This window comes from Chlamydotis macqueenii, unplaced genomic scaffold (assembly GCF_036417535.1).
Source record: "Chlamydotis macqueenii isolate bChlMac1 unplaced genomic scaffold, bChlMac1.mat HAP1_SCAFFOLD_143, whole genome shotgun sequence".
Lineage (NCBI taxonomy): Eukaryota > Metazoa > Chordata > Aves > Otidiformes > Otididae > Chlamydotis > Chlamydotis macqueenii.
In genome coordinates, this window is record NW_028239035.1 from 50,253 (window position 1) to 56,747 (window position 6,495).

The window sequence follows — 6,495 nt, forward strand, 5'->3', positions numbered from 1 at the left end:
GTGGCTCAGGTGGGCTGTACCGGGTCCCAAAGCGGGATAGAGGGGCTCGGGGGGGCTTGTACCGGGTCCCAAAGCGGGATAGAGGGGCTCAGGGGGCTCTACGGGGTCCCAAGGCGGGATAGAGGGGCTCAGGGGGGCTGTACGGGGTCCCAAAGCAGGATAGAGGCGCTCAGGTGGGCTGTACGGGTCCCAGAGCGGGATAGAGGGGCTCAGGGGGGCTGTACGGGGTCCCAGAGCGGGATAGAGGGGCTCGGGGTGGCTGTACCTGGTCCCAAAGCGGGATAGAGGGGCTCAGGGGGGCTCTACGGGGTCCCAGAGCGGGATAGAGGGGCTCAGGTGGGCTGTACCGGGTGCCAAAGCGGGATAGAGTGGCTCAGGTGGGCTGTACCGGGTGCCAAAGCGGGATAGAGGGGGTCGGGGGGGCTTGTACGGGGTCCCAAAGAGGGATAGAGGGGCTCAGGGGGGCTCTACGGGGTCCCAAAGCGGGATAGAGGGGCTCAGGGGGGCTGTACGGGGTCCCAGAGCGGGATAGAGGGGCTCAGGGGGGCTGTACGGGGTCCCAAAGCGGAATAGAGGGGCTCACGGGGGCTGTACCGGGTCCCAAAGCGGGATAGAGGGACTCAGGGGGGCTGTACCGGGTCCCAAAGCGGGATAGAGGGGCTCAGGGGGGCTGTACGGGGTCCCAAAGCGGGATAGAGGGGCTCAGGGGGGCTGTACCGGGTCCCAAAGCCGGATGTGAGGAATCGGCGAGCGCAGACGCCCCGAGGAGACCCCGGAATCGCTTCTCCCCCGCCAAAAGCGCCCCGGGACTCCCGCACGGGACCTGCCCGGCCCCAGACGGGTTCCAAACGCCCCCACAACCGGTACCTGCAGAGAGGGAGAAAAGCGCCGAGATCTTCCACGCACGGCGTGAAAAGGGCGGAGGGGCACAGAGAAAAGGGCGGGAAGGAATCGCGCCCAGAGCTCAGCAAAACCGGCGGGAAGGGCTCGCGCACACAGCTCAGCAAAACCGGCGGGAAGGGCTCGCGCCCAGGGCGGGAAGAGCACAGCCCCAGCACCGCCGGGACCCGCAGCTCCCCGCGCCGCTCTCTCGTCTCTCTTTCACCGGTCCCACTCCCTGCAGCGGGGGTGCACCGTGCCCGGAACCACTGCAATACCGGGACGATGCGCGGAGCGGAGGGACCAAGCTCCGGGTCCAACTCCCGAGCCCAAAAACACGTTTAATACAAAGTCGTCTCATCGAGGACGTATCAGATATTAAACTGATAACAACAGATACTACACTTGATCTTAGCCAACAGGGCCGAGAAGCGATGCCCACGCCGCCCCCCGCACGCCGCCCCAGCGCCCGCCCCCCGCCCCGATGCCACGGTGACCGCCTCGCCCCGCGCCGCTCGCCCATCCCCGCACCGCGCTGCTCTATCCTTTCCCTCGCTCTGCCCCGCACCCGACCGGTTCCCACGCTCACAGACCCCGCCGAGCCCCGCAAACCCCCGCTCGAACTGCACTCCCGGCGCCCCATTCGCGCGCTCTCAGCGCCTTATTAACATAACCACGCCCCTATTCCCCCACACCTCTCTTGCCCGGTCACAGGCCACGCCCCCAGCCGTCTCCTGGCGGCAGACCCCGCCCCCTCGTTAGCATTCGCCCCGCCCCCTCCGTCCCCGCACCAAGCCCCGCGGGGAAAGTGAGGAGATGGAGGGGCTGGGGGGGCTGCGGGGGGTCCCAAAATGGGCTGTGAGGGCTCGGGGGGGCTCCGGGGGGTCCCAAAATGGGATACAGGGGCTCGGGGGGGCTCCGGGGGGTCCCAAAATGGGCTGTGAGGGCTCGGGGGGGCTCCGGGGGGTCCCAAAATGGGATACAGGGGCTCGGGGGGGCTCCGGGGGGTCCCAAAATGGGCTGTGAGGGCTCGGGGGGGCTCCGGGGGATCCCAAAATGGGCTGTGAGGGCTCGGGGGGGGCTGTACGGGGTCCCAAAGCGGATAGAGGGGCTCGGGGGGGCTCTACGGGGTCCCAGAGCGGGATAGAGGGCCTCAGGGGGGCTGTATGGGGTCCCAAGGCGGGATAGAGGGGCTCAGGGGGGGCTGTATGGGGTCCAAGAGTGGGATAGAGGGGCTCGGAGGGGCTGTACGGGATCCCAGAGCGGGATAGAGGGGCTCAGGGGGGCTGTATAGGGTCCCAAAGCGGGATAGAGGGGCTCAGGGGGGCTGTACGGGGTCCCAAAGCGGGATACAGGGGCTCAGGGGGGCTCTACGGGGTCCCAAAGCGGGATAGAGGGGCTCAGGTGGGCTGTACCGGGTGCCACAGCGGCATAGAGGGGCTCGGGGGGGCTGTACGGGGTCCCAAAGAGGGATAGAGGGGCTCGGAGGGGCTGTACGGGCTCCCAGAGCGGGATAGAGGGGCTCAGGGGGGCTGTACGGGGTCCCAAAGCGGGATAGAGGGGCTCGGAGGGGCTCTACGGGGTCCCAGAGTGGGATAGAGGAGCTCAGGGGGGCTGTATAGGGTCCCAGAGCGGGATAGAGGGGCTCAGGGGGGCTGTACGGGGTCCCAAAGCGGGATAAAGGGGCTCAGAGGGGCTGTACGGGGCCCCAGAGCGGGATAGAGGGGCTCAGGGGGGCTGTATAGGGTCCCAGAGCGGGATAGAGGGGCTCAGGGGGGCTCTACGGGGTCCCAAAGCGGGATAGAGGGGCTCAGGAGGGCTGTACGGGGTCCCAAAGCGGGATAGAGGGGCTCAGGAGGGCTCTACGGGGTCCCAGAGCGGGATAGAAGGGCTCAGGGGGGCCGTACGGGGTCCCAGAGCGGGATAGAGGGGCTCAGGCGGGCTCTACAGGCTCCCAAAGCGGGATAGAGGGGCTCAGGGGGGCTGTACGGGGTCCCAAAGCGGGATAGAGGGCCTCAGGGGGGCTGTACCTGGTCCCAAAGCGGGATAGAGGGGCTCAGGGGGCTCTACGGGGTCCCAAAGCGGGATAGAGGGGCTTAGGGGGGCTGTACCTGGTCCCAAAGCGGGGATAGAGGGGCTCAGGGGGCTCTACGGGGTCCCAAAGCGGGATAGAGGGGCTCAGGAGGGCTGTACGGGGTCCCAAGGCGTGATAGAGGGCCTCAGGGGGGCTGTACGGGGTCCCAAAGCGGGATAGAGGGGCTCAGGGGGGCTGTACCGGGTCCCAAAGCGGGATAGAGGGGGCTCGGAGGGGCTGTACGGGGTCCCAGAGCAGGATAGAGGGGCTCAGGGGGGCTGTACGGGGTCCCAGAGCGGGATAGAGGGGCTCAGGGGGGCTGTACGGGGTCCCAAAGCGGGATAGAGGGGCTCAGGGGGGCTGTACCGGGACCCAGAGCGGGATAGAGGGGCTCAGGGGGGCTGTACGGGGTCCCAAAGCGGGATAGAGGGGCTCAGGGGGGCTGTACCGGGACCCAGAGCGGGATAGAGGGGCTCAGGGGGGCTGTACGGGGTCCCAAAGCGGGATAGAGGGGCTCAGGGGGGCTGTACGGGGTCCGAGAGCGGGATAGAGGGGCTCAGGGGGGCTCTGCGTGTTCCGAGAGCGGGATAGAGGGCCTCAGGAGGGCTGTACGGGGTCCCAAAGCAGGATAGAGGGGCTCAGGGGGGCTCTGGGGGGTCCGAGAGCGGGATAGAGGGGCTCAGGGGGGGCTCTGCGGGGTCCCAAAGCGGGATAGAGGGGCTCAGGGGGGCTGTACCGGGACCCAGAGCGGGATAGAGGGGCTCAGGGGGGCTGTACGGGGTCCCAAAGCGGGATAGAGGGGCTCAGGGGGGCTGTACCGGGTCCCAAAGCGGGATAGAGGGGCTCAGGGGGGCTGTACCGGGTCCCAAAGCCGGATGTGAGGAATCGGCGAGCGCAGACGCCCCGAGGAGACCCCGGAATCGCTTCTCCCCCCGCCAAAAGCGCTCCGGGACTCCCGCACGGGACCTGCCCGGCCCCAGACGGGTTCCAAACGCCCCCACAACCGGTACCTGCAGAGAGGGAGAAAAGCGCCGAGATCTTCCACGCGCGGCGTGAAAAGGGCGGGAGGGGCAGAGAGAAAAGGGCGGGAAGGAATCGCGCCCAGAGCTCAGCAAAACCGGCGGGAAGGGCTCGCGCACACAGCTCAGCAAAACCGGCGGGAAGGGCTCGCGCACACAGCTCAGCAAAACCGGCGGGAAGGGCTCGCGCCCAGGGCGGGAAGAGCACAGCCCCAGCACCGCCGGGACCCGCAGCTCCCCGCGCCGCTCTCTCGTCTCTCTTTCACCGGTCCCGCTGCCCGCAGCGGGGGTGCACCGTGCCCGGAACCACTGCAATACCAGGACGATGCGCGGAGCGGAGGGACCAAGCTCCGGGTCCAACTCCCGAGCCCAAAAACACGTTTAATACAAAGTCCTCTCATCGAGGACGTAACAGATATTAAACTGATAACAACAGATACTACACTTGATCTTAGCCAAAAGGCCGAGAAGCGATGCCCACGCCGCCCCCCGCACGCCGCCCCAGCGCCCGCCCCCCGCCCCGATGCCACGGTGACCGCCTCGCCCCGCGCCGCTCGCCCATCCCCGCACCGCGCTGCTCTATCCTTTCCCTCGCTCTGCCCCGCACCCGACCGGTTCCCACGCTCACAGACCCCGCCGAGCCCCGCAAAACCCCGCTCGAACTGCACTCCCGGCGCCCCATTCGCGCGCTCTCCGCGCCTTATTAACATAACCACGCCCCTATTCCCCCACACCTCTCTTGCCCGGTCACAGGCCACGCCCCCAGCCGTCTCCTGGCGGCAGACCCCGCCCCCTCGTTAGCATTCGCCCCGCCCCCTCCCGTCCCCGCACCAAGCCCCGCGGGGAAAGTGAGGAGATGGAGGGGCTGGGGAGGCTGCGGGGGGTCCCAAAATGGGCTGTGAGGGCTCGGGGGTCCCAAAATGGGCTGTGAGGGCTCGGGGGGGCTCCGGGGAGTCCCAAAATGGGATACAGGGGCTCGGGGGGGCTCCGGGGGGTCCCAAAATGGGCTGTGAGGGCTCGGGGGGGCTCCGGGGGGTCCCAAAATGGGATACAGGGGCTCGGGGGGGCTCCGGGGGGTCCCAAAATGGGCTGTGAGGGCTCGGGGGGGCTCCGGGGGATCCCAAAATGGGCTGTGAGGGCTCGGGGGGGGCTCTACGGGGTCCCAAAGCGGGATAGAGGGGCTCGGGGGGGCTGTACGGGGTCCCAGAGCGGGATAGAGGGCCTCAGGGGGGCTGTATGGGGTCCCAAGGCGGGATAGAGGGCCTCAGGGGGGCTGTACGGGGTCCGAGAGCGGGATAGAGGGGCTCAGGGGGGCTCTGCGTGGTCCGAGAGCGGGATAGAGGGCCTCAGGGGGGCTGTACGGGGTCCCAAAGCAGGATAGAGGGGCTCAGGGGGGCTCTGGGGGGTCCGAGAGCGGGATAGAGGGGCTCAGGGGGGCTCTGCGGGGTCCCAAAGCGGGATAGAGGGGCTCAGGGGGGCTGTACCGGGACCCAGAGCGGGATAGAGGGGCTCAGGGGGGCTGTACGGGGTCCCAAAGCGGGATAGAGGGGCTCAGGGGGGCTGTACCGGGTCCCAAAGCGGGATAGAGGGGCTCAGGGGGGCTGTACCGGGTCCCAAAGCCGGATGTGAGGAATCGGCGAGCGCAGACGCCCCGAGGAGACCCCGGAATCGCTTCTCCCCCCGCCAAAAGCGCCCCGGGACTCCCGCACGGGACCTGCCCGGCCCCAGACGGGTTCCAAACGCCCCCACAACCGGTACCTGCAGAGAGGGAGAAAAGCGCCGAGATCTTCCACGCGCGGCGTGAAAAGGGCGGGAGGGGCACAGAGAAAAGGGCGGGAAGGAATCGCGCCCAGAGCTCAGCAAAACCGGCGGGAAGGGCTCGCGCACACAGCTCAGCAAAACCGGCGGGAAGGGCTCGCGCACACAGCTCAGCAAAACCGGCGGGAAGGGCTCGCGCCCAGGGCGGAAGAGCACAGCCCCAGCACCGCCGGGACCCGCAGCTCCCCGCGCCGCTCTCTCTTCTCTCTTTCACCGGTCCCGCTGCCCGCAGCGGGGGTGCACCGTGCCCGGAACCACTGCAATACCGGGACGATGCGCAGAGCGGAGGGAGCAAGCTCCGGGTCCAACTCCCGAGCCCAAAAACACGTTTAATATAAAGTCCTCTCATCGAGGACGTAACACAGATATTAAACTGATAACAACAGATACTACACTTGATCTTAGCCAAAAGGCCGAGAAGCGATGCCCACGCCGCCCCCCGCACGCCGCCCCAGCGCCCGCCCCCCGCCCCGATGCCACGGTGACCGCCTCGCCCCGCGCCGCTCGCCCATCCCCGCACCGCGCTGCTCTATCCTTTCCCTCGCTCTGCCCCGCACCCGACCGGTTCCCACGCTCACAGACCCCGCCGAGCCCCGCAAACCCCCGCTCGAACTGCACTCCCGGCGCCCCATTCGCTCGCTCTCAGCGCCTTATTAACATAACCACGCCCCTATTCCCCCACACCTCTCTTGCCCGGTCACAGGA

The 6,495-nt window shown here is 68.2% G+C and overlaps 3 non-coding genes across 3 annotated transcripts; all 3 read right to left on the bottom strand.

Annotated features, from left to right (window-relative positions):
* Window positions 1–1,123: 1,123 nt before the first annotated feature.
* LOC147596150 (U2 spliceosomal RNA) lies at window positions 1,124–1,315 on the bottom strand. Its single transcript, XR_015261584.1, has one exon. It is a non-coding gene; the product is annotated as a U2 spliceosomal RNA (small nuclear RNA).
* Window positions 1,316–4,256: 2,941 nt separating this feature from the next.
* On the bottom strand, window positions 4,257–4,447 carry LOC147596151 (U2 spliceosomal RNA). Its single transcript, XR_015261582.1, has one exon. It is a non-coding gene; the product is annotated as a U2 spliceosomal RNA (small nuclear RNA).
* A 1,575-nt stretch (window positions 4,448–6,022) lies between these two features.
* Window positions 6,023–6,215, bottom strand: LOC147596152 (U2 spliceosomal RNA). The gene has a single exon (XR_015261583.1). It is a non-coding gene; the product is annotated as a U2 spliceosomal RNA (small nuclear RNA).
* Between the last annotated feature and the right edge of the window lie 280 nt (window positions 6,216–6,495).